This window comes from Abramis brama, assembly GCF_963993115.1.
Source record: "Abramis brama genome assembly, chromosome: 1".
NCBI classification, from domain to species: Eukaryota; Metazoa; Chordata; class Actinopteri; order Cypriniformes; family Leuciscidae; genus Abramis; species Abramis brama.
This window is the reverse complement of record NC_139963.1, coordinates 69,266,045-69,293,987: the sequence shown is the minus strand read 5'-3', so window position 1 is coordinate 69,293,987 and position 27,943 is coordinate 69,266,045. Positions and strand designations below refer to the sequence as shown.

The 27,943-nt window shown below is 36.7% G+C and overlaps 1 protein-coding gene and 1 long non-coding RNA gene across 1 annotated transcript; both read left to right on the top strand.

Moving 5' to 3' along the window:
• Positions 1 to 27,943, top strand: part of LOC311094365 (uncharacterized protein) — a 337,913-nt gene that overhangs the window by 268,822 nt on the left and 41,148 nt on the right.
• Positions 8,029 to 9,513, top strand: LOC311085049. Its single transcript, XR_014606717.1, has 2 exons — positions 8,029 to 8,201; positions 8,881 to 9,513. It is a non-coding gene; the product is annotated as an uncharacterized lncRNA (long non-coding RNA).

The window sequence follows — 27,943 nt, the reverse complement described above, 5'->3', positions numbered from 1 at the left end:
CGGGATTCCAGAGATGCGTGTTACAGGCGTGTTTTAGTGAAGCGCTCTGGGGTGCGTTTCCCGTACAACTATAGCCTATAGCTCGCTGCTTAACTACCATAGTAGGGGAGAACGGGGTAATGTGAGACATCGGGTAATGTGAGACACCCCCTGTATCTAGGCAACGGAACACAATTTTGGCCATTTGACCATTATGTTTTCAAGCCCCTCTCATTTCCCCTTGGCCATGAAGGAGATGACCTCATGGTGCTGTAGTAAGCATGTTTTTTTCACAAAAATATTTTTTTTGCATGTAAAAGTAAATTTTCTTGCTGTCAACTTAATCAACTGTTGTGCCAAAGCAAATTGATTCAGGTAGAAAAACTTATATCATACATGTTGATGAACTACCAACATATAAAACCATGTGATGATGCTAGCTGAAGATTACCCTGAATTGCTAAGAGAGATAGTTTTTTTCTAAAATGTGGCGGTGGTGTAAAGTGAGACAAATGCTGTGGGGTAAAGTGAGACATGAGGCACAAGTTAAGTTTAATCTTAAACATATTTTAACGTAATATTACATGACATGTTTTATTTTTAATGTCATAAACATTGTAGAAAAGCCATCAAAAAGAGAAGGGGGAAGTAAAATCAGTAGCCTAGTGTGCAGTAGCTGAGGCAAAGAGGTGGAGCACCTTCTCCCTCTCACCTTGTCCTAATGGAGCGTTTGTCCCCTCCTCGACAAAACCCCCAAGGTCCGTTTTAGGACCGAGGTCACTGACACTCTCCCTGGGAGCCTGCTTGGGAGTAAAGTCAGCATGGGAATCTCGTCCATTTGCAACCACACGGACACTGTCCATTTTTGTTTTCGGAGGAGGACCTTCCTCCACCGCTTTTTCTGTAGGGGTGTCTCAAGCCCCTGGAGTCGCTTCGCCGTTTACCCAGACCGACCATTCAACAAGCATATGTTTTACTTTGGGATCAACCGAGAAGCTCCGGACGGTAAACCGCGATGCGCAGGCTCCCTACACATGGGTCTCGCTCCACTCGGGCCTGGGATCGAGACGACACGGCCACTCATAGGGTGTGTGAGGAACCATCCACTGGGGGCAGGGGCGGGAGGCATCTGGATCGAGGCCGTGGGAGGCTCTCGCAGGGCGAAGTTCGGCTCTTAAGGCGTGCCAGGGGGGCCCCAGCTAGCCCCCCCCATTCCCCGCCCGCCCGCGGTCACCGCCACCTTTGCGGACATCCGTTTCAGGCGGGCCATCTGAGTCTCCCGAGGTCTCGTGTCAACGTGCAAATCAGGGAGGAGCAAGCTGACCCTCGACCGGGCAGGGGCCGTCCCCAGGCACGTCCGATGCACCAATCGATCGGGCACCCCGACTTGACGGCCCGAAGGAGAGGGTGCGCTCCTCTGGGCCCCAGGCAACCCTGAGGCGCCTGTTTTCCATTACCTTGTCCGATAAGTGTCGTCTCCCTCCTCTACAACACCCCGAGCGTCCGTGTTTGGACCGTCGTTGCTTCAGCAGGAGCGCCAGCAGGTGTACAGATCTGACTTTGACCGGAGATGACCCACCCTCCCTGGGGCTGGCCCAGGAGGTCTGCGAGCATGGAGCTCTTCTTCAAATACAAGATATTTTTGGACATTTTTACGAGGAGGAATATCCTCCAGTGTGTCTTTCACCCCTAGCTCACCCAGGACGGTGCACGTTCACCGGTATGCACGCCCTGGCACCGAGGGACTGGGTGTCCAAACCAGACCCTATTTACTGGAAGTCTCGCCCACACAAAGTGCACTTTCTCTGAGCTGGGTCAGGCGGTTTCCACACCAGGTCTGACCATCACGGTTCTCTGGTCCGTGTTCCTTGTCCAAGCGGAGCATTGTCCCTCCTCCACAAAGACCCAAAGGTCCGTTTTAGAACCGACTTTGCTCCAGACGGAGCTCCAGCAGTGGCGGACAAATCCGAATCTGGCCCAGGATGGGCCACCCTCCTTGGGCTGGCCAGGGGACGTCTGACTGCATTGAGCTTCCAAACGTATCACAATATTTTGGACATAGTTCTTTTATTTGTTTCAATATCCTCCAGTGTGCCATTCACCTTCACTTGGATGCGCACCGATGGGTCATCAAAAAAAATGTGCTTAATTGACCAATCCCCATGATTCTGTTACTAGTCCGACATTAGTTCTGGAATGTGTGGTTGTCAAGCTAGCTGTCAGGATTCTTACTGTTACAACATGTGTTGTTATGGAAGTTTCAGAGTGGAAAAAGTAAGTGGATCAGTTTACCCCCAGCTGGTTCACTTTACCCCCTTGATTTCTCTGGTCTGTCTCAGTTTACCCCTAAGCTGGGGTAAAGTGAGACACAAGACCACTTTTTAAAAAACAATCATATTTTCACTGCCCTTTATCCTGAATACATTCTAATCATTTCCATTTCTAGGAAACATCCTGAATTAATGGGAAATGTGTAAATTTGACTGATATATCATTTTAGCTCGCTTAGAGGGGAACAAATGTAAAAAATGTCTCACTTTACCCCACTCTCCCCTACGATGCATCGTTGGAGAAATCAACTAGCTAGTCACGACTGTTAACCCGAAACCGTATGTCGCAAAGTATCGTTCAACCAAGTTGGTTTATGACGTCTCGCACGTGGACTAATAACTTATTTTAATTAATCTGTTTGAGATCGAATTAACGCTAGATTTTGTCATATAAGTTACAGACATGACATCTGAAGACCATTTCTAATTTTTCTCAGTTATTTTGCTTTGTTACCAGACTCATTTGGCTCGTTCTTACATAGTAGAGCACGTTCGCACATGCGCAGTCTTCAAAAACGGTGCTTTAAATCTCTTGACAAACTAAAAGACATAAATGACATTTGTATTCTAAATAAATAACACGGGTTGTACTGAATGTCAGCTTGCTTATTTTGCTAAAGATAAGGATTTATTCAGTCTACATCTCATGTAAACTAGAAACTATCTAACCACAGCTCGAGAGCTGTCGTTCCAACCACACAAGTTTGCGATGCTGTTTGCGAACGTTCGTTGGAACGATGGTTTCGGGAAACACCAAATCGTTTAACTATGCTGATAACGACAGAACTTGCGACCATAGTTGACTAACGATGCTGTCGGGAAACGCACCCCAGGTTTACAATAAGAAACGTGGGACATTCCTCGGCATAAATGTATTCGCACATCAATAACATCGCGGCACTTTATTTATAGAATATTTTAAAATTTGGGCAATATGTAGGCTAAATATAACAGCGAGATACATTTAAAACCTTTCATAATGATAGTGAATCGCAATTCAAAAGCACTTAGCGTATAGCTGAGGTGAAACGTGAGAGAGTGAGATAGTGAGAGCATGTAAACCACACGCTCCTCCAAACTACAGTGACTCCCCGTGAAGAAACGAGCCTGGGTGCAGGGATGATGAACACATGTATTTAATGGATTTTGTATTTTAAAGCCTTTAGAAAAAATCAAATGTAATTTCTATTTAAATACATTTAAGATGAGTATTTTAGTATTTTCAAATTACATAAAATACTTTTTGCCAGTCAACCTCTTTATCAGGGTATTGATTTAGTGGATCAACTCCCAGCAAACATTGGTCCGACGGCAACGTCGTGTCCAATAGTCGCGGTAGGGCGGCATAAATCGGTAAAAATATGTAACACAGAACATTTCCTAAAAATGCATTCAGATACATTTGTACATGTCTACAGTTCTCTGGGGTTGCATGTATAATTGTTATTTTGACTTTTAGCTACGTGTAGTTCAATATATAGTGTATTGGGTGAGAGGACGTCACCTGGCGACGTCTTTTACACGTGCATTTATAGTCCATCATGACCCTCTATGAAATCCTTGTGAAATATGCAAAAGCTGTGCTTAATCCTTGCATGGTTAATACTGCAATAATGAATTTAATTGCCCATAGTAGTTTTTAAGAGGTTGTGAAGACGTCCACTGACGTCCTTTACACGTCAAGGCTGTGAATACACGTCCACTGACGTCTTTTACATACGGAGCCCCTGAGGGGACCTGTGAAAAAAAAAAAAAAAAAATAGGACTTTCGCGTGCGCACGAGAAACTTTCGCGTGCGCACGAGAAACTTTCGCGTGCGCACGAGAGGATTTCATAGAGGATTTCAAGGATTTCATAGAGGGTCATGATGGACTATAAATGCACGTGTAAAAGACGTCGCCAGGTGACGTCCTCTCACCCAATACACGTGCGCACGAGAAACTTTCGGTTTGCGTTATAGCGTAATTAATACAAATGTGAAAATATGGATGATGTATATATCATTTATGTTGTTGTTTGACATGTTTTGAAGTGTATATTTTAGCAAAAATCTCAAGCAAGGTGCTATTAAAGACAAGACTTAGAGGCATATTTTAGTCACAATTCAAATAATTGTATTAACTTTGAATATACTTTGAATAAACTTTGTATTTGTATGTGTATTGATAAAAAAATAAACAACAGGCTAATAATCTTCTGCTACTGAGATGAAGGAAACATTTTTTTAAAGAAGTAAAGTTCACAAGATTGCTATTTATCTTGATCAAACTGTTCCGTCATCAGCTCTTCCTCAGTTCCGCACTGCAGAATAAAATAGTCATCCTCTGCTGCAGTTGTACGGATTCTTAACGCATTTATTGCAACTACATTTCATCTTTTTCTCATCAAACAACCAGATTAACGAATGGTTCGACACAACCCGTACCGAGGAGCCTAGACAGGTCTTTCTTCTGTATAGATATACTGTATACAGGGTAAATGACGACTGTTGGCCTACCATGGTCGCCCTCGTCCAGTAAGTTTAAAATAATAATAATAATAATAATAATAAATTAAGATATAAATCAATATAATTCGTTGTAAATTAAATATTTTAAACAATAGCTACAAAAAGGTAATAATTGACTGTATAGTCCTAACATTCATGCATGAACTGTAATTCAGACTTACTGTCTAACAACCAGAAAACAGAGAACATCAGAGATATTAAAATACATACTCTTCTGAGTTTTATGATGTAGGCCTTTTTTTATTAAAATTTATCGGCATATAATTTATATCTCAAGGATGCGAGCTTGTGCGTGGCGCACTCAGTCATGTTGAGAGGGAAACACGCATTATATTATTAGGCTAGTCTATTCAGAAATAGTGTAAAAGACCTGTAAATAAAATACAACATTAACATTATAAACACTATTAATAACATATAGGCTATGCGTATTTTACTTCCCCATAGCCAAATCCTTAAATGAATGGAATCAGAAAACAACAAGAAAAGAAAAATAAGTAACCACTTAAAATAATAATAATAAATGCATAGTAGTCTATAAAAATAGCCCATTGTGCCCTTTACTACAAACAACTTTTAGGCTATTTTAAACGCCAAGCCTAAACGAATTTATTTGAATCGAAACTTAAACTATACCGCAAAGTTGGGTTCGCGCATCTTTCGTTCGGTCCAAAGTTTAATACTGAACAGGAATTAATAATCATTTAGGCTAATAATGAACCGGCTGTGATGTCAAGTTATAAAGAAACATTTGGATATAGAAAATTACTGTAACAGATTGTTTATAGGCTTTACAACAGCTCTTGGATAAAGTTCTACACGTCCGCATCATGTTGTTTTCTTTCTTTTTCAAAGGCATGACATTTTGTAGTCATTTTGAATGTACACAAATAAAAATATACATTTTACTGTTTCGAATGACAGAGTATGAAACGATAAAGTATTAAGTCCCCCAACTGAGGAACAAATTCAAGTGATGGCGCCGGCGAATCGCGCTATTAACAACATCGGTTCACTTCTGGCATTAACTTGACATCACAGCCGGTTCATTATTAGCCTAAATGATTATTAATTCCTGTTCAGTATTAAACTTTGGACCGAACGAAAGATGCGCGAACCCAACTTTGCGGTATAGTTTCAGTTTCGATTCAAATAAATTCGTTTAGGCTTGGCGTTTAAAATAGCCTAAAAGTTGTTTGTAATAAAGGGCACAATGGGCTATTTTTATAGACTACTATGCATTTATTATTATTATTATTATTATTATTATTATTATTATTATTATTATTATTATAAGTGGTTACTTATTTTTCTTTTCTTGTTGTTTTCTGATTCCATTCATTTAAGGATTTGGCTATGGGGAAGTAAAATACGCATAGCCTATATGTTATTAATAGTGTTTATAATGTTAATGTTGTATTTTATTTACAGGTCTTTTACACTATTTCTGAATAGACTAGCCTAATAATATAATGCGTGTTTCCCTCTCAACATGACTGAGTGCGCCACGCACAAGCTCGCATCCTTGAGATATAAATTATAGGCCGATAAATTTTAATAAAAAAAGGCCTACATCATAAAACTCAGAAGAGTATGTATTTTAATATCTCTGATGTTCTCTGTTCTCTGGTTGTTAGACAGTAAGTCTGAATGACAGTTCATGCATGAACGTTAGGACTATACAGTCAATTATTACCTTTTTGTAGCTATTGTTTAAAATATTTAATTTACAACGAATTATATTGATTTATATCTTAATTTATTATTATTATTATTATTATTTTAAACTTACTGGACGAGGGCGACCATGGTAGGCCAACAGTCGTCATTTACCCTGTATTTACAGTATATCTATACAGAAGAAAGACCTGTCTAGGCTCCTCGGTACGGGTTGTGTCGAACCATTCGTTAATCTGGTTGTTTGATGAGAAAAAGATGAAATGTAGTTGCAATAAATGCGTTAAGAATCCGTACAACTGCAGCAGAGGATGACTATTTTATTCTGCAGTGCGGAACTGAGGAAGAGCTGATGACGGAACAGTTTGATCAAGATAAATAGCAATCTTGTGAACTTTACTTCTTTAAAAAAATGTTTCCTTCATCTCAGTAGCAGAAGATTATTAGCCTGTTGTTTATTTTTTTATCAATACACATACAAATACAAAGTTTATTCAAAGTATATTCAAAGTTAATACAATTATTTGAATTGTGACTAAAATATGCCTCTAAGTCTTGTCTTTAATAGCACCTTGCTTGAGATTTTTGCTAAAATATACACTTCAAAACATGTCAAACAACAACATAAATGATATATACATCATCCATATTTCCACATTTGTATTAATGACGCTATAACGCAAACCGAAAGTTTCTCGTGCGCACGCGAAAGTCCTATGTTGTTGTTTTTTTTTCACAGGTCCCCTCAGGGGCTCCGTATTTACACGTCTAGTCAAGCAAGACAGAAAAAAAAAAACAGGAATTATCTTTATGAAATACACGACTTGAATAAAAATAAATATATATAAATATATATAGGCTATAATATATTATATAAATATATTTACTTTATCTTGTTTAAATAAATTATAATCACAAAGTGCCCAGTGTGGTTAAGTGAATGCAAAGCCACTGCATTTTAGTCATTATTTCAACCTGTTGTACCTGATGTATTCGTTGAAAACGAAAAATGTAAAACAGAAATATATCCGGTCACCATTTATGTCTGAGTTGGATGTAATCATAGATATCATATATAAACGCTAGATGTCTTATGGCGCAGTCACTTCCGGCATCACCGTTCGGCCATCTTGTGACAGTGAAGCTGTGCATTAAGGTGAATGATCAGCATGCACACAAATCCTCTTATCTCGCTGAAATCTTGACGGATTTACAAACGGTTTGGTTTCTTACAAACGTTATTAACGTGGCTATAATTCCGAATGCTTGAACATGTATGTTATAATTATTCATATGTATGCACTGTATGTATGCAGTGTCATAACTACATCTCTGACGTTTATAACAAACCAAACCGTTTGAAAATCGGTAGAAAATTGAGCAAGTTATGGTTATTTAAAAGTATATGCACCATTAAACAAGTGAGCGAGCACACTGTCGCAAAATGTCCGCCACGTGCGGACGTCGACCTCCATTGGCCAGCAGCGCGCACGAGACATCTAGCCTCTATATATATCTATGGATGTAATTGCCAAAACTGTGCTGCCAAGATGTAACAAAAGATCTCGCGACATTACAAAATCCTGCGATAGGTTAGATTATCTCGCGAGATGTTAACGCGTTCTCCCCATAGACTCACACTTGGGAACATTGAAGTTTGAACAATCACGAGGAGAGGAGGAATATTATTAGAAATCTACTGTTGGGTACGTACATTTTGTATTATTAGATTAACGTGCTAGAGTTTTATTTGTTTGACATGAATGAACCGAAAGAAATGATGCCCACATTGTCAACTGAAATTGGCTAACTGAGTTTGGCTAAAATTAGCTAGTAGGCTAAAAGTTACTTTGAACTTATACAACGGTATACCATAAAGTATGTTTAATGATAGTCAAAGTTATTACTGTAACTTATTAATGTAGCCTTGTGAGAGTTTCTTTCAGAAAGTAAATTATCTGAAATAGAATGAAATGTTTAGCTGGATTTGAACATGTTTTCAGTAACTGCTTTAAAAATATTTTGTAATTTTAGAATTGCTAAACATGTCTATTCAGGGGACATCACAGCCCACCTGTCTTTATCAGAAATGTCCTGTTCACTTTCTCACCGTTACACACCTAGTTAAGGGTCTTTCTCAAGGGCACCACAGTGGTATTGAAGAGGCAGGGGACAAATGCTGTTACCCCCGCCCCCCCAACTGATCTAACACCAATTTAAAGCAGAACATCTTTTATACAATAAAATAAAATGTAATGCATGTTGATTACCTTTTTCTAATGTTTCATTCATGATTCATTCATCTTGTTCCATGGTTTTGCATGTCATTTACCTCAAATTTTTAATTTTATTTATTTTAAAAAGAAATCTATTCTCTTCCCTTAGATGCTGTGAAGAGGTGGAGCCCAAATGCTACAGACTCTGAAATTGATGCAGCAATGGCAGAACACCTGAAACGCGCTCCAGGAAGAGCTGGGGGTGGTGGATACAAAAAATGAGCCAAACAATGTGTTTAAGGGATAGTTCACCCAAAAATGAAAATTGTCATCATTTACTCAACCTCATGTTTCAAACCTGTAAAAACCTTTCTATGTTATGCTAAACACAAAGATGTTTGGAAGAATGTTTGTAACCAAGCAGATGTCGCTTCCCATTAACTACCATAATAATTTTTTCTCCAATAATGGTAGTCAATGGATGCTCTATTTGATTGGTTACAAACATTCTTCAAAATATTTTCTTTTGTGTTCAGCAGAAGAAAGAAACTCATACAGGTTTGGAACATGAGGGTGAGTAAATTACATAATTGTCATTTTTGGGTGAACCATCCCTTTATATAATAATTCAGTATTTTGTAATTGGTATTTTACTTTGGTTAACAAATCGAGAGCTTGGAATTATAAGGTTCTATCTCCGTTTGGGGTAGTTTATTGAGCATCAAAGTTTTTAAACTCAGTTTATTTTTTGTGAGATGGAACCTTTTTATTTTATTAATAACAAATTTTTTTTTTTTTTTTTTTACAAAAATAACACCACACAGGCATTAATAAACACCTAATGGATCAGATTGTCAAAAACTCAATTTCGACCAAAAGTGGAGATAGAACCTTATAATTCTAAGCTCACGAAATGTTAAACATTGAAAAAAAATAAAAGAGAAATTTTGGCTGTTCAAGATCAATAAAATGTTGTGCTAAATCAGAACATGCTTCTTTTTTGCTTATGTCCACAAATAATGTGTTATTGTTTGTGATGTAGGCCTACACGTGATTAACATGTTTTATTGACGTTCAGGTCTGACTGGACCAATTTTGGACCTTTTTCAAGATGTGTAAACCTCAAGACTTGATTGCCTTTCACGATGTTACACAAAAGGTGTGTGATTATTTTATATGCAGGCTTATATATACACTTAAATTATGCAGCAACACATTTAAACACACAGATGATGACGCATTTAGACGTCCAGGGACGCGCAGAAAAGACGTGGAATTCACGGCCAGAAAAGACGTCAAAGACGTCGGTTCAACTTCCATTTTGGAACTATTTTTCAACCATGACGGGACGTGTCTGTTGGACGTCTTTTCAACGGTCATTAAACGTCCAAATGTTTGCTGGGCTAATATTCATCCAAATGAGTCAATATTGAATCATATCACAAGAAATGAACTGAAATCGTGAAATTTGTGTCAAGCAATAATAAAAAACACTCTAAAAAATGCTGGGTTGATTTAAATGTGGACTAACCCAACGTTAGGTTAAAATGCAATTTAAAAATGGACAAACCCAGCCGTTGGGTTACATTTTTAAATTGCATTTTCAACCCAACGTTTGGGTTAGTCCATATTTGACCCAAAATTGGGTTAAAACAACCCAGCATTTTTTAGACTGAGCTTACCAGAAATTGTACCATGTAAACATTGTAACATGTTTCTGTTTAGTTACTAAAATGTTTTGACAATCACAATACTTATTGTGATGCAAGATTTTTCAGGTGTTATCTGAAACCTTATTCTCTGTTGGGTTCCATCGTAACTATTAGTTTGTGTAGTGCTACATTTTGTGTGTTCTCTGCTTTCCATCTTCATTTTGGGAGTAAAGAAGTGTTTAAAGGGGAAGTTTTTTTTTTCTCCTCTCCAACCTTTACTTCCCCGTAGATTAGCTTTACCTGCCTATCCACCATTCAGTCGGAGATCGGGTTGGACACATCGTGTAGTGACAGACAATGGCGGTCTTTTTTCCCGGAAACGCGGAAGTGTTCTATAATTTAATTCTCATTCGTGTGTGTGTGTGTGTGTGTGTGTGTGTGTGTGTGTTGTAGTTCTGAGTATTAAGGTTTATATGAACATGATTTCTCCGTAAGCTGGAATATAGTCTACAGAAGCGCTGATTTCTCCACTTTATGAACAGATCATTGTGCCGTGTGGGAGTTTCACTAGAAACACTCGTGGTTTAAAACTTTCCACACATGCCAGCATGATGAAACTTAGTGCACTAGTTGCCATATCAGCTCTATTGTTCCGGCCCTGGACGTAATGTGTTATTCCCCTTTGCTGTGTGTCTGATGTCTCGATGCTGACAGTGATTGTGTAGTTCGGGTTCTCCGCTCCTCAGTGAGGGCTTGATCGGGTTCAGATGCGGCAGATTTGTGACATTTGTCTATCTTAAGTTTCTCTTTTGTTTTGCAATTGATATATATTTCTTTTGTTTACTTATCTTGTCGCTGAGTTATGTATTTAGGCTAATATTTATTTATTTTGGAAGCCGTATAGGGAGGACGTTGCCATCCTTTTATTTTATTTTTATGAATCGTTTTCTCTTGTTTATTGGTCAGTTGGGGAGTAAGGGAAGGCTTCTGTATTTTATTTGGGATTTATCTTTTGTCAGGTAAGTTACATTTAATTCCTCTTTAGTTTGATTGACTTTTGTTTGTTATTTTGGCCTGAACCCCTCCTGAAGATTCACACTTCTTGTTATTCATTTCTGCACTGCAAAAAGAGATGAAAAACAACACATGTGACTGTGTAGATAGCATTTTGACACATGTTGTGTAGATTTTAGCACACAATGTGTGTTAAAATGTAACTCTGGATAGAATAGCACTGGGTGGAGGGCAGTTTGTGTTTATGAAAAAAATTATAGGTAGGCCTATATTTTATATGGTATTCCATAAAAAGCTATAAAATAAATAAAACAATGCATTAAAATAAATCAATTAAATCTAAATTCATGAAAACTTAAAGATTAACGGGAGTTTTTTTTGCAGCCAATCACATCATGCCTCTTTTTCAATGTTTCAAATGCTGCTTTCACTTGTTATTAATAACCAGATTAACTTTATTTCTGTCAGATGTCTACAGAAGCTCTTATTGAGAATTAACAGGTTTTGGTGTTGACGATTCATTGAATGTTTCATTTAAAGTCACCCGAATCGTGATTAGTGTCAGCTTTATTTGGGCTCTTGACCCTTGACTCTTTAACATTAGATTTCTCTGATTGCTGTAAATGTGTATTTATTTTAACATATTTGAAACAGCAGAGATAATCATGAGATATAAATATGAATAATAATATATAAATATGCTCAGATGATAATATTATCATCATGGACAAGTAAGATTAAGTTCAGCAAGAATTTAATATTTGAAAGATGAGTGTGATTTATAAAAGATGATTTTTAAAAAGATTAGCACATTGCAATTAGCTTAATTTTTTTTTTTTTTAATTACACAGTTCACACAAAAGCTTACAGACTATGGTATCAAGTATCAGCACATGAATCTCAACAATGGTGACAAACGAAAAGATTCATGCCGCAATGCATGCTGGGTGCCACCATAGTACAAAACTCATGAAGCTTTTCGTTTACATAACAAATGTGTTTTATTAAAATACAGTTAAAGCAGCCAGAGAAATATTAAAAGAAGAGTCAAGGGTCAAGAGCTCAAATAAAGGAGCCATTAATCACGATTCTGGTGACTTCAAATAAGACATTCAATGAAACATCAACATCTAAACCTCTCAATAAGAGCTTGTCTATGTAGATTCATGATGTCTAAACCATCCAAATGTTCAAACAAACTCTTTATTAAACGTCACTGGACTCCATAAACACAAGTTAACAATACGTTTCAGTTTTCATCCGAACACTCAGTTGTAAAAACACAGGAAGTAACTCTAGCAAATACACACCGACTGCAGTCACATGTGACACATCTGACACAGTGGCGGCTGGTGAAAAATATCTTAGGTGGGGCCAGAGCCGGATTAACGCAAAGGCAAACTAGGCACGTGCCTAGGGCCCGATTGGCGGGATGGGGCCCAGACAGAGGGACAAAAAAAAAAAAAAAATGTACAAATGTCCTATCTACAATTTATTTCAATATTTATTAATTAACTAAAAATAGTGACGATGTTTATCTTAACCATAGACTGTTACATTACTGCAGTTAAACCAATTAATGTGTCCGTTACAAAGCGGGTGTCGGCTTCTGAAAGTATGTGTAACGAACGCATCCATCAGGTGCTGCGAGGCAAAAGCCTAATAAGCACACAAAGAAGCACAGCTCATAATGCAGGTGTGTGAGTTGTCGTCATCTATTTTGGAGTGATTATGTATTCTAAATATAAACGTGTACTGTAGATCAGCGTCATTTCTGGAAAAATCATTCACCGCTTTATTACGAGTTTTAAAAGAGCGCGAGCGTCATTAACGTGCCCAGACGCGACGCTTTGAATTTGCGCGTACAATGAATAACATCGCGTCCGGAGCTGACTAGTAAAAAAGCTACAAAATTAAAAGACAAGACGTCTGTATTCTAAGTTAAAAAGCCAACACACTACAACATTTTTAAATGTTTCTAATAAAGGATCTAATATCTATGGGTCTATCTTCTAAATTCTGCTGATACCCTGACATTACGCCAATAATATCAGTTTATATATATTTTTTCTGCTCAGTAGCGATCGTGTCTTTCTCTTCCACTTGATTTGTGTATAGCATATTTAAGGTAGCAATGCAATATAAAAGCACTTAGTGGGATTCTGGAACTGTGAATAAATTGAATAAAACAGCAAAATAACAACAATAACATCTTCATTAAACAAAAAAGAGATTACCTTAGATAAAGTTTGATTAATATGTACATACAGTACCGGTAAAAGTCTGGACCCATTACTATTTTTAATGTTTTTGAAAGAAGTTTATTATTATGCTCTACAAGCCTGCATTTATTTGATCAAACATACAGAAAAAAACAGGAATATTCAGAAAGGATGTGTTAAATATATAAAAAGTGATAGTGAAGACTTTTTTAAAACAACTTTTTAATAATCAAAAATCCTGAAAAAAAGTATCACAGGTTATAAAATAAATATTAAGCACCATTTCTAACATTTGATAATAAATCAGAATATTATAAAGTTTTCTGAAGGATCACGTGACACTAAATTCAGCTTTGCATCACAGAAATATAAAGTATAGTAAAATAGAAAACCATTATTTTAAATTTTAATAATATTTCACTATATTATTTTTATGTATTTTTGATCAAATAAATCCAGGCTTGATGAGCATAAGAGACTTCTTTCAAAAACATTAAAAATAGTAATGTGTCCAAACTTATGTACTGTGTAAGTAAAAATATACTGCTTTTAAAATTAAATGTTGTATAAATAAAAAGGTTAGGAATCATATTTGTTTCAAGTGTTTTTTTATTGGGGGTGGGGGGCCTCCAACATGAATTTTGCCTAGGGCCTCCAAATGTCTAGAACCGGCCCTGGGTGGGGCTGTGTCTTATTCAGTCGGTTTCAATAGTCTGGTAACCATGGGAGTCTTGATGAAATATGCTCATCATAACGGGCACGTTACATTATATGAACATGTGCGCGGGACACTCGAGCCGATGTTCAGTTTAACTAGTTTAACTGGTGACCGTGTTAAACTGCGACCTGACGCCAGATGTGAACGATCATGGTGCTGGTGTCATTGGAAATATTAAAAATTAAGTAGCCTAATGAAATTACTTGTAAAAAATCTAAACTAACTTTAGCTGGACAATAACTTTATCCTAGAGCTGCTGTAAAGCCAAAACAATCTCTGTTACTTTAATCTCCTATTATCACTGTAAAGCTGATTTGGAAGAATCTACATTGTTAAAGCGCTGTATAAATGAAGATGACTTGACTTGTTATGGCAAAAGTTTGTTTGACAGAATAAATAAAGTCTTGCTTGTCACGGGACTCAACTTCATGTTCCAATGTCTAATTACGATTAATTACATAACAGAATATAAGGGGTTATTAATGTACAAATCATCCAAACGTGTTCTTTGGTTCATTATAGTCGTGACCGGCTCAACTCTCACGCTCACAAGCTGATAGTATCACAATACATCACACTTTAATGACATTTTCTCGTCAAAATGCATTGCTGCTCCCCCAAATATTACACGACATAACAGCACACTTCATAAATCATCCAGTCCATTTGCCTGCATTTTATTCTAAAACATGAATTAATGCTAAACGCCGGTTCAGCTGAAATGAACAGAATGAACGTGTTCGCAAAAACGAAACGAATTCTCAGTTATTATTATCAGCATGTTTGCAAACTAGGTTTACAGTAAGACACGCGGGACATTCCTCGGCATAAATGTATTCGCACATGAATATCATCGCGGCACTTTATTTATAGAATCTTTTAAACTTTGGGCAATATGTAAATATAACGGCAATATACATTTAAAAACCTCTAAAATGCAATTCAAAAGCACCTACCGTATAGCTGAGGTGAAACTGAAGACTGATGATGTGGTGTGTGTGTGTGTGTGTGTGTGAGAGAGAGAGAGAGAGAGAGAGTCAACCTCTTCCAACCTCCAGTCAACCTCTTTATCAGGGTATTGATTTAGTGGATCAACTAGTTCAGAATCAGACATTCACTAGCTCAGCTATTTATTTATTTATTTTTGGAATAAGGTGTATAACCAGTAATAAGTAGATAAATGGCTGCTATTTTGCATACGTTTATTTGTAATTGCCAGAAAGAAAGAAAGAAAGAAAGAAAGAAAGAAAGAAAGAAAGAAAGAAAGAAAGAAAGAAAGAAAAAGAGGGCAGAGATGAGGTTAGGAATGAAAAGTCATAGGCCTGTGTAGTTTCTTCATTCACTGTGACCTATCCCTGCACTGGATGGCCAATTTCACATGTATTTTATGTGTTTTCAAAATACTTTATTTGTAATTTTGTATTAATTTTCACACAGTATTTTGTATTTGTATTTATTTCCATGTATTTATGCCCATCTCTGCCTGGGTGTCATTGACTAAAACTATCTTTTGAATTAAATTATTTTATGTATGAAATGTTTGTATAAGGCTAATTTATTTTGCTTTCGAATCTTAAGAAGTAGCTTTAAATAACAGAGAGAGCGGGGCACAATCTAACGCTTTTGACTTTCTCAGTTTGTGTATATCTATAGGGTTCAGAGTGTTTATTTTTCCCAATTTCACACATATGTGATTTTGTTTTATCAATACAGTGTATATTTTAATCTTGATATACCCCAAAGGAATGGAAGTGAAATGTGACAACATGCCCCAGGTGGGGTTCATTATAACATGACCATGACAGATTAAAATTCTATCACAAGACAAGCTAAAATATTTTCTCAATAAAAAACAATTAATCACTTTTTCATATAAAAGAATAACATTTTTCAATAATTAAAAATAAAATCATTTTTGAGTTTGACATCGAAGGGGGGGGTGGGGGGTATCCATATAGCTATCTAAGATTTTTCTCCTCTCCAACCTTTACTTCCCCGTAGATTAGCTTTACCTGCCTATCCACCATTCAGTCGGAGATCGGGTTGGATACATACATCGTGTAGTGACAGACAATGGCGGTCTTTTTTCCCGGAAACGCGGAAGTGTTCTATAATTTAATTCTCATTCGTGTGTGTGTGTGTGTGTGTGTGTGTAGTTCTGAGTATTAAGGTTTATATGAACATGATTTCTCCGTAAGATGGAATATAGCTAGTCTACAGAAGCGCTGATTTCTCCACTTTATGAACAGATCATTGTGCCGTGTGGGAGTTTCACTAGAAACACTCGTGATTTAAAACTTTCCACACATGCCAGCATGATGAAACTTAGTGCACTAGTTGCCATATCAGCTCTATTGTTCCGGCCCTGGACGTAATGTGTCATTCCTCTTTGCTGTGTGTCTGATGTCTCGATGCTGTGACAGTGATTGTGTAGTTCGGGTTCTCCGCTCCTCAGTAGCCGCGTTTCCACTGTCGAGCCAGGGCTTTAAACGGGCCGTGCCGGGCTAATAGCCTCGGGCCAATAGCACCGGGCATGCGTTTCCACTGTCGGGCCAGAAGCTCCACAGAGCTTCACTAAAACACGCCCGTAACACGCCTCTCTGGGACAACGTCACACTAACCCATCATTTCACCAACAAATGGAAGTTTTATCAGAAAACTAATCAGAAATCACTGGAAACAGCGTTGAAAACACGATAAAAGCGGCCGTTTGCGAGCTTTTTTGTTTGTTTGTTTGTTTAGCAGCTACTTGAACATTTAAAACCCAAGCATCGATGTTTTACCACTCTTACTACTGCGTATCTATACCACGAGTTTTCATTTTCATTTGGCGTAGTATTTACACGCCAAAGTCACATTTCGCGTTCATATGGTACGCAAAACCCTCCCGTTAAACTTCTATTGACGGACAATGCGTATGCATTGCACGCAGTCACATTTTGCGTTCATATGGTACGCAAAACCCTCCCGTTAAACTTCTAATAATGTAAAATGCGTATGCATTGCACGCAGAAATGTATTATAGTTAACGTCATCGTCCCGCCCCTTAATCGTACGAAGATTCACGATTCCATCTCGTGCAGATGCCGAAGGTGCATGCAGAAATACGTGTTATTATTTTATTTATTATTATTATTTTTTTATTTATTTTTTTGTACAGAAACATAACTCATAATCTCTAATGGGGGCGAATGGTCACATAATTTAATCTATTGATTCGTGACTCGGGCACGTTTATTTCGTTATTTTCGTAATACCAGCACGTTTTTTAAACTAGGCTAATGTATTTTAAATGGGAAGCGTCTTTCGTGATCACAGCACGATTCTTTCTGCCTATCGGGCTGCAGCAGAGAACCTGTTTAATCAACATTAATTCACGAGATTTTATCTTATCATGGACCATGGTTTATGTATTTTTTTATGTTATTTTTTCGATCTTATTGCCAGGGAAGCTGAATTGCTTTGCTGTTTATTGATATTTTAAAAATCATATTTTATCAGTAGGAAATCGCGCTGAAGAAGTCTCGTTCCGAACACATCGCGATATTTGGCATCAGTTCACGTGTGCCAGATGTTGGTAAGTAGTAATAAATACGCTGTCCTAACGTGTGTTATAATGTCTTTTCTGTTTGTCGATATTAATAAGATTAGCTCACATTCAGTCACTGCATTATATCTGTCCAGTGGCGGAGCCAGAGGGGGGTCCGGGGTGGCACTGGACACCCCTGACATGTGATTGGCCACCCCGGGTGCCACCCCAAAATTTTATTTGCTACTGGCTGTTGCTGATGCTGATTTAAAAAAAAAAAAAAATTACGTTCGCCGGCAGCGCGGCGCGCGCGCAGTTTTCAAACGGACGAGCAGAGGACGAAAGATGGTTGCAAGATAGGCTACCGAACTTCACCGAATAAGAAAACATCATATTTGAAGTAAGTTTTTAAGGTTTAGCATCAGGGTGGTTTGCTCCGAATAGCCTACATTAGGCCTAATACACGCAGTACTTGCCGTGTGTGTAGCCTACGTTACAGTATACAAATGTTCTAGCTAATGTGAGGATAGGAGATCAAAACGCAGGCAAAGAAGAGCAGAAACAAGCGATATCATAATGCGATCACTATAGGACTATGAAGCTTTATGGGTGTAGGGTGTTGATGGACTCGATCTACTGTGTTTTGATCATCATTATGAATCTGATCTAGATGTAGTCTTTGATAAAAATGCGATTTTCTCAGCTTTTTGCTCATGTTGCTTTTTATGAAACTTGCCAACATTCAAGTGTTGATAAAAAAAAGACGCACGAAGCTAGAATAAAACATTATTGAAATTGTTGAACACCATGAAATTGTGAAAATGACCAAAAACACATTTTTTTCTTTTTTTTTTACACTGGCGGGAATAGTTAAGATAAAAAATTTGGTAATTGGATGATGATTACAATATGAATATGATTGGAATCATATTTTAAATTTGTTTTTAACAGGGTCAATTAAACATGAAAAGAAAGGGAGAGATATCAGAGTTCTTTTTAAATAAGCACAAACATAGTCCAGTCATTTTATGAAAAAAGGTTGAACAAATTGCAACAGAAGCCAACTCAAATAATTTTGTATCCTCATTATGTCCTGAGTAAGGAAAAAAAGTCCAGAAGAATCCCATTAGGGGAAAGTTTTGAAAACTGTTTCTGGGGATTCAGTTTTTTTTTGACCCAGCCCCAAACCCAATCTCTTAAAAATGAATAAAGGCTGGTTTCTAAAGTACTTCTTCCTGCCTCTATGTATTAATGCTCATGGGTAGCCTAAATGGGTTCCATTCAGACCTTAACATTAAGTATTTTACTGTTCTGTGTCAACAAGATTCAACAAGACATTTTCACCTGGCTAGACCCAATGTTAAGATCTGTTGTGGTATTTATGCAAATTAGCACATACATAATTAGATTATGCACCGTTTGTCCATCTTAACAAACAATTTAAAAAAACTTGGAATACATTTTTTGTTTGTCTTGATGTAAGTAATCAACTCAGTAATTTTCATGGTGATATCTAAAGGTTAAAATGTTTACCCCATTCACATGAGAGAAAGAATGAATAGGCGTATGAATAGACTATATTTGGGTCTTTTTCGAAACGTTCCCCTAATGGGATTCTTCGGGACTTTTTTTTACTTACTCAGGACATATTGAGGATACAAAATCAGTTGAGTTTGCTTCTGTTGCAATTTGTTCAAGGTTGACCCCCATTTTGTCTTAAAATGACTGGACTAACAGGCAGATCAGACCCCAGCCCTTGCATCACCACTGGCTAGTCAGAGTCAGTGTGGTCAGACTTCAGAACCAGCAACAGCTCAGAGCATCTACCAGACACAGGCAGTCAATCACATACCCAATTCAGGAATTTAAGTTGAGATGATTTTGCCAGATTAAAAGGATAGTTCACCCAAAAATGAACACAAAAAAATAATTATAAATTAAATCATTATAATTAGAAAGAATTATTACAAATTATTATAAAGAAAGAATTATGTTGTATTAAATCTTCCTAGGATAAGATTTTATATTGATGGGCAATAAAATTGTTTACATTTTTCAAGGACATGTCTGCTTGATGCCTGCTTTATCTAATTAAAAAAAAAAAAATTGTAAATAAACGCAGCAGTTCATAACAGACACATGCGGTATCTTATCTCCTTGGTGCTTCAGCTTTGTTTTCTGCAAATATTTTGGATGTTCAACACTTATAGACACAAACAGAGTGACCCAATTCCTTCCACAATCTTTTCCACTGTGTGTGTGTGCATTGTGTACCCCCGAAAGTAGCAGTGGCCACCCCCTGGCCACCCCATGTATAAAACTCTAGTTCCGCCACTGCGCAGGTTATAGAGCTTTGTACTCATATCCATCTTCCTGATCTTTTTTTCAGGAATTTGAATTTTTTTATTACTATTTATTTATTTTTATTAACACATCTAGCCTACCGTATTTTGTCAAAATCTTTTTTTGCCATTCACTCTCTCCGTTCTGTCTGTTTTGGAGGATACACAATTATACCTTCTTTATTGCATCAAAATTTGTTATGTAACAATATTACTGTAATATATTTCCATAATAAACATTGCTATATGGATAAGTAATAATAACTTTGTCTGTGCTCTAATGCAGTGGTTCTCTACTGGTTAGGCCATTGGACCCACATTTTCCCTTCTATTATCTATTGAATCCCACAATAATATTTAAAATATCAATAAGCTTAATATATATAAAATCATCATTTATTGGGTACTTTAAATTGGGAGGTGGCTGTCCCGAACATTCATGACCGAAACATGTCATCATTGTTTTGGTAGTGACAAAAGGGAACACAATCATTTATTTGGGGGGTAATAAACTTATTTTTTTATACAGTTATGCAAATCATTAGTATCTTAGTATGTTTTAGTAGGGTTTTTTAAAATTCTGCAATGTGATGTGGTCACTACTAATACATTACTGTCACTACCGAAAATGTGCCGTCACAACCAAAACATGTTTTGTCTAAGAATAAAGTATACTGAATAATCATGTAAGATGTTATTATAGTGATTGTAATGAATCCTTAACTTTGAAATCAGTATGATTAAAATGCCTTTTACAAAGAAAGATTGGATTCAAAATACAACAAATTACACTTGAAATATTGTCAAAATTGTAATTGTTATTGATTTACATGTGAAAACTTTTTTTTTTTTTATTGCAAAGGTAGATGCAAACATTATGAATAGATCGATATAGGCCTTATTATTGTGTTTCGGTAGTGACAAATATGGGGAGAGGAAAAATATTCCAAAACTTTCTGAAAATACAATATAATAATTACCTGCACAATTACTAGAAATGTGTTCCGTGGATATTATACAATTTGCATGTAGGCTATACAACATGTGGAAAAAGACAAAAAAAATAAATAAATAATAATAATTCAAGACGTTTCCAAATCTGTCTTTGAACCAATTCTTTAGAATGGCCCATATAGCCTAAATAGGCCTACTGTATAAGAATATAACACACACTGATGATGAAAAACGAGTATAAGGTAAGACTATTAAATAGCAGCTTCAAAATAGCTTTTGCTAATATAAAATAAGTTGATATGTGAGACCACAGTCATTTAGAAATATAGTTACAAAAATAACGTTAGAATAAAGACACTGACATAAAACTTCACAGCATCTCATCTGGCCGTGGGTAGTAAATGAGGACAACGCGTTTTTCTCAGTCAACCGCACGTCTTTTAAAATAAAAGTCTAGCGTCAGAAAATTAGCCTACGCTTGTTGTTTCACTCCGCGACCCACTCAAAGCGACCCACCCGTTGAGAAACACTGCTTTAATGAATGTTTTTATGATGACTTTGTGAAAGATTAACCAAACAGCATGAGCCGTCTTCCTGCTGGCCAGTATTTTGGATATTTTATTCTGTATTATGCTATTGTTTTTGATAGTGTTGTAGCGTAGACTGTGTACAGTTGAGACATAGGTAGGCCTACAGTTGAGACAGCAAGCACAAGTTGTGATATTTGCTGTGCACATGCCTATTAGGCTAGTGTCCTCGTTGTTTGTGGGAAATTTGAACAGTGACGCATCTCCGATCCGAAAATATCGGGAAAAGTTTTTTTTCTAAAGTATAGGACATTCACTTCACCATGCACTCTCCACTAGTGTTGTTTTTGGCGGCCTGTTTTAATTTTAGTTTTATTCTAGTCTTTGTGTCAAGCTGTCGTTTTAGTTTTTATTAGTTTTAATCACGTTCATACTCTTTTTAGTCTAGTCAAAAATAAACACTCTGAACCCTATAGATTTACACAAACTGATAAAGTCCAAAAGCTTTAGGTTGTGCTCCGCTCTCCCCTAAACATACTTTTTTTTCATGAACCTTTAGACGGAATTATGTTTGACAATATTAAACAAATACTAATAATCATTTATTAAACTGCTAAACACAAAATCCTGTAGAATCTGTAGAACGGGTCAATGTCAAACTCGTAAAGGCGAGACAAATGATTGAGCCAGAAATCTCCACTTCAGCAGCTTTACACACACCAAACTTTACAGTGTTATTCTTATCCATATTTTTAAGGGTTTTACCGAGGGGTTTGTTCATATATAATTTTCCTGAGTTAATTCCTAAAAAAATAGTGATATATATATATATCTATCACCAGACTTCAACAGTTGATTGATTACATTGATAATTGCAAACATTATTTATTTTTGCATTACAAGTTTTCTGAAATATTTAAATATGCAAACTATGTGTTATCTAATTAAGTATGCACTAATTTGCATACCTTTCTAGAACAAAAATCAGAACATTGGATGAAGTCAGGTTCTAAATTCCTGTTTATTTATTTAATTTTTGATATATTAGAGTCAAAGGTTTTTAAAGGTTTTTAAAGAGGGGATTTTGGATATCTCTAATCACTCCACAAATCAGAAAATACTGTCAACAGACACAATATATATATATATATATATATATATATATATATATATATATATATATGGGAGAACACATATTTGATGTACAGATGTAGCCTAAAGGGGGAGCCCGGGGACAGTTGCAACACTTTTTGCATTTCTCTCAGTTACTCAGAGACTATTTGGACTAGACCAACCAACTTTATATATATTAAACTTGCGTCTGTCTGCTAATTACCCATACCATTTAAAGATGATTACATATGACATATCGTTCACAGTATTTATTTGAATGGAAGAAGCCAGATGAAATTTGCAACATGTTAAAAATACCTTAAATTTCACTAATTAACTGTTTAAAGACAAATGTAGAGCCAAAACTACAGCACAAAAGTATAAAAATCAGTTAATTAAAAATATCCAGATACAGGGGCAATCTATTATAGTGACACATTAACGTTAAAAAATTGCTATGATGAAGTTATATATTTACAAACCAAGAGATGAGATTCAACTTTGTTATGTGAAAATACATTTGTTTCTTCACTTTAAAGAACAAATAGGCAAAAATATAAGCACAAAATTTTACATTCTCAACTTTCATTCTATATCCTTGTGATTATTGGTCACTTTTATTGTAACTATGCAATGAATATGTCCTTTAGCAAAACACCTGATGAGCACTGACCCTTTTTTATAAAGGCATTAGGCAGAAATCAAGTACAGTTTATGAAGCTGAAAGAGAAAACAAAATGCTTTAACAATATGGAAAAAGATAAATCACTATTTTCAACATTGGTTCTGCATATATCAAAGAGATCACGAGGAGGAGTGGACTTCACATGAAGACTTTCAGAAACTGAGACAGAGCAAAGGGTTCACCTCGCTGGACACATCCTACACATGCCCAAACAACAACACCCAAACACAGTGATGAAGAGGACACCACCAGGAGGATGCAGGAGACAGGGAAGACCAAGGAAGACACAGAGACAGATGTTTCACGAAGACCTGAAGAATGTCAGTGTCCCATGGGAAGATGTGGAGAACTTGGCCACGGATCGAATACGTTGGAGAACACTTGTCGCCCAATGTGCCCGGCACAGGACTTGATGATGATGTTGTGAGTTTATCCATAACTGTGGGATATTTTTCTGTAAAGAGTGTTGCATAATTAAATGTTAAAAGCATTTTTATGTTATAAGTTCACTGATATGTGGGCATTTCTATGAATAAAAGTATGTCTTTAATAGCAAGCAATAATCGTATGAAAATGATTTACATGCAAACGGGTAGGGCAGTGTAACTAATCTGATTACGACAAAATAATTGAGTATCTGATGTCATGTGACATGATAATGTCAGATAAGCTTTTTCACTCTTGCAAACAGAGGTAGGTTATGAGGTGTGGAGAGACATCATGTATCACTGGCACACATAAACAGACGGGGACCAATTTGTAATAATTGTAATAAATACAATGCAATTAATATAAACTTTCTGAAAGTGTGTGGGACATCCGACTACTTTCCAAGAAGTGACGCAACTGATTTACAAATATCGCGATAATTGCGTACAGGAATTGAGGCAGTAGCCAATGACAGCACTAGGAGTAAAAGCTGCAGGATTGTGTACGAGTATACAAATATGTACGAGTATCATACGAATTTGACAACTTGTTTAATCTTGTGAATTATTAAGACCTTCAGACTATGTTCATACTGATTGGGCTATGGGTTTTGTGAGAAAAGGTTTAAGAAACAACTAATGCTTGATAAATTATTTGATTTAGAGTTAAAAACAACACATACATACCATTGCGAATATTTACCTATGCAGCTTTCCGTCTCCTCCGTTTACTTGTCCTCAAACAATATGGGGCTGACTGAGTCCGAAGGGCCCTTTTGGTCTTTTCAGCTGAAAAAAAAGAAAAGAAAATATCATTATGTATAATTAATATATAGGATTATTTAAAGGACAAAGTACTGCCTTACAAATATTGGATGTTACATTATAAAGCATTAAAAGCATGGCAAGTGTTGTGTTTAATATGCATTTACAACAAATATCACTTTAAAACTACCAATTCTGGGGAATAGCATGGTAAGTTTTGTGATTACTGCCCTGTACTACACCAATCACAGTAAAACTAAGGTTACTGAGGTTTGAAGCATGCTAAGTTTTGTGGTCACTGTCCTTTTACCACACCTATCACAGTAAAATTAGGGTTACTGTGGTAAAAGCATAGTAAGTGTTGTTTTTACTGTACATTTACAATACGTATCACATTAAAACTACCAATAGTGTGGTAAACGCATGGTCAGTTTTGTGATTACTGTCTTTTTACTACACTTATCACAGTAAAACTAATGTTAATGTGGTAAAAGCATGGTAAGTGTTTTTACTGTGCTTCTACTACAAATACAACTTTGGAACTGATTGAAGGTCTATAGGCCTATAGCACGTCACGTGACAGACGGTGTTTAATCAACCTGTTTAGAATTAGAAAGCAATGAAACGCAAAGCCTCCGTGGCGATGACAGATATAATGCAGTGACTGAATGCGAGCTAATCTTATTAATATCGACAAACAGAAAAGACATTATATCACACATTATTAGGACAGCGTATTTATTACTACTTACCAACATCTGGCACACGTGAACTGATGCCAAATATCGCGATGTGTTCGGAACGAGGAGACTTCAGCGCGATTTCCTACTGATAAAATATAATTTTAAAAATATCAATAAACAGCAAAGCAATCCAGCTTCCCTGGCAATAAGATCGAAAAATAACATTAAAAAAATACATAAACCATGGTCCATGATAAGAAAAAACCTCGTGAATTAATGTTGATTAAACAGGTTCTCTGCTGCAGCCCGATAGGCAGAAAGAATCATGCTGTGATCACGAACGACGCTTCCCATTGAAAATACATTAGTTTAAAAAACGTGCTGGTATTACGAAAATAACGAAATAAACGTGCCCGAGTCACGAATCAATAGATTAAATTATGTGACCATTTCACGAACTGCCGTGAGACTTGCTATTAGATGTAGTAACAACATTCGCCCCCATTAGAGATTATGAGTTATGTTTCTGTACAAAAATAAATAAAAATAATAATAATAATAATAACGCGTATTTCTGCATGCACCTTCGGCATCTGCACGAGATGGAATCGTGAATCTTCGTACGATTAAGGGGCGGGACGAAGACGTTATAATACATTTCTGCGTGCAATGCATACGCATTTTCCGTCAATAGAAGTTTAACGGGAGGGTTTTGCGTATCATATGAACGCGAAATGTGACTTTGGCGTGTAAATACTACGCCAAATGAAAATGAAAACTCGTGGTATAGATACGCAGTAGTAAGAGACTGGGTTGGGTTTACAATAAAAAGTGATACATTGATCATAATGAATTAATTTATGTAAAAATTGCACATTAGTCACTCAGAAATAAATTACCGTTAGGTCTATTTCACAAACGAAAGAGGACACACTTACTTTTTCAGTCGCGTCTGTTTCTTTATCTGGTAACTTAGTTACAGGACATATTTACATCACATTTAGAAAAAATGATAATTTCTACAAATATATGCCATACGACCTGAGGAGCTTTAGCACTCCCATATATTTTCAGTCAGAGAAACAGAGGAAGCTCCCGAAAAAAAAAGTTACTTTATTTTTTGATAGTCCGGTTTAAAGAGACGAGACGTAGGCTATGACAGATAAAATAAAAACATGACTGTGATAGCCTTTAAGATTGGTCTGATTTCTTCAAGCGTTCGCTATGTTTTTTTTTTTACTATGCGTATCTTCAAGCGTTTACTATGTTTACTAGGTAACGGCTAGCGCGCATAGTCTTTTGCATCACAAACAGAAGGCATTCAAACATGAACGCGATTTAAATTATTTTATTTTTAAGTCTTTAATGCTGACAGAATCATCCGGCGCTGCCGTCTCCCAACGGTAAACTCCTCCTCTGTTGGTAACCACTCCTCTAGCCCGAGCTGGCCCGCTTTGGCCCAAGGTATTCGACGGGCCAGAAATCCTGGCCGTTGGCCCCGAGTAAGCCCCGATCAAGCCCCGGAAGTGACAGTGGAAACGCGACTGGCCCTGGCACGCACTAGCACGGCCCGGCCCTGGCCCGACAGTGGAAACGCGGCTAATGAGGGCTTGATCGGGTTCAGATGCGGCAGATTTGTGATACTTGTCTATCTTAAAAAGGTCTTAAAAAGCCTTAAATTTGACTTTAAAAAATGTGCAGAAACCCTGCTTCATAATATTTAGGTTGAACCACTGTAGCTATATATTTACCAATGTTTTTACCACTTTTCTGGGCTTTGACAGTTGCAATGATATTGATATCAATGGAAGGACAAAACTATCAGTTTCATCAAAAATATCTTCATTTGTGTCCCGAAGATGAACAAAAGTCTTGAGGGTGAGTAATAATGACAGAATTTAAATTTTTGGGTGCAAACATGCATTTTAGTCTGGTAAATCATGTTGTCATATATGCAATAAACATTGCAAGGCTTGCAATTAAGTTAAATTATTTCTGTCACAAAGGTTTGGGCTGGATTCTGGCAGTGTGTGCTCTATATAAACGGAGAGTCTAAAGACTGCCTTTCCACTGATACTCTGATGGCACCGGATGAGGGCATGATATTGTTAATGAGCTGGGTGATGTGTAGACAAAAGTTGTAGAATAAAACTTTAAATCTGGCAACCCCACTTCCAAAAATGTAGTTAGTTGACAGTGTGCATGTAAACAGACACATTGAGTTGATGTATTTTACCAGGGCAGAAATAATATCAGTTATTGATCACAACATCCAACATTGCATTTTTTTTTTTTCACAACATCAAACATTGCATTTTGTTTTCCAAAATATATACACTCAGTTAATAATATTTAATTGTTGTTTTTTTCTGCCTTTTAGACGCTTTCTTTACATCAATCCTGAACGTGGATCAAAAACAAAGAAAGGACAAGTAACTTCAAAGAAAACTGGCCAAGTTGTGCAAAACAAGAACACCACTGTAAGCCTACAGGTGTCCTCACTTCTGCGAAACCTTGCAGACTTTGAATGGGATTTCGTTTGCACTTTTATGGACTTCAAAAAAGAAACAGCATTTCACTGTCGTTATAAAGCTTGGAAG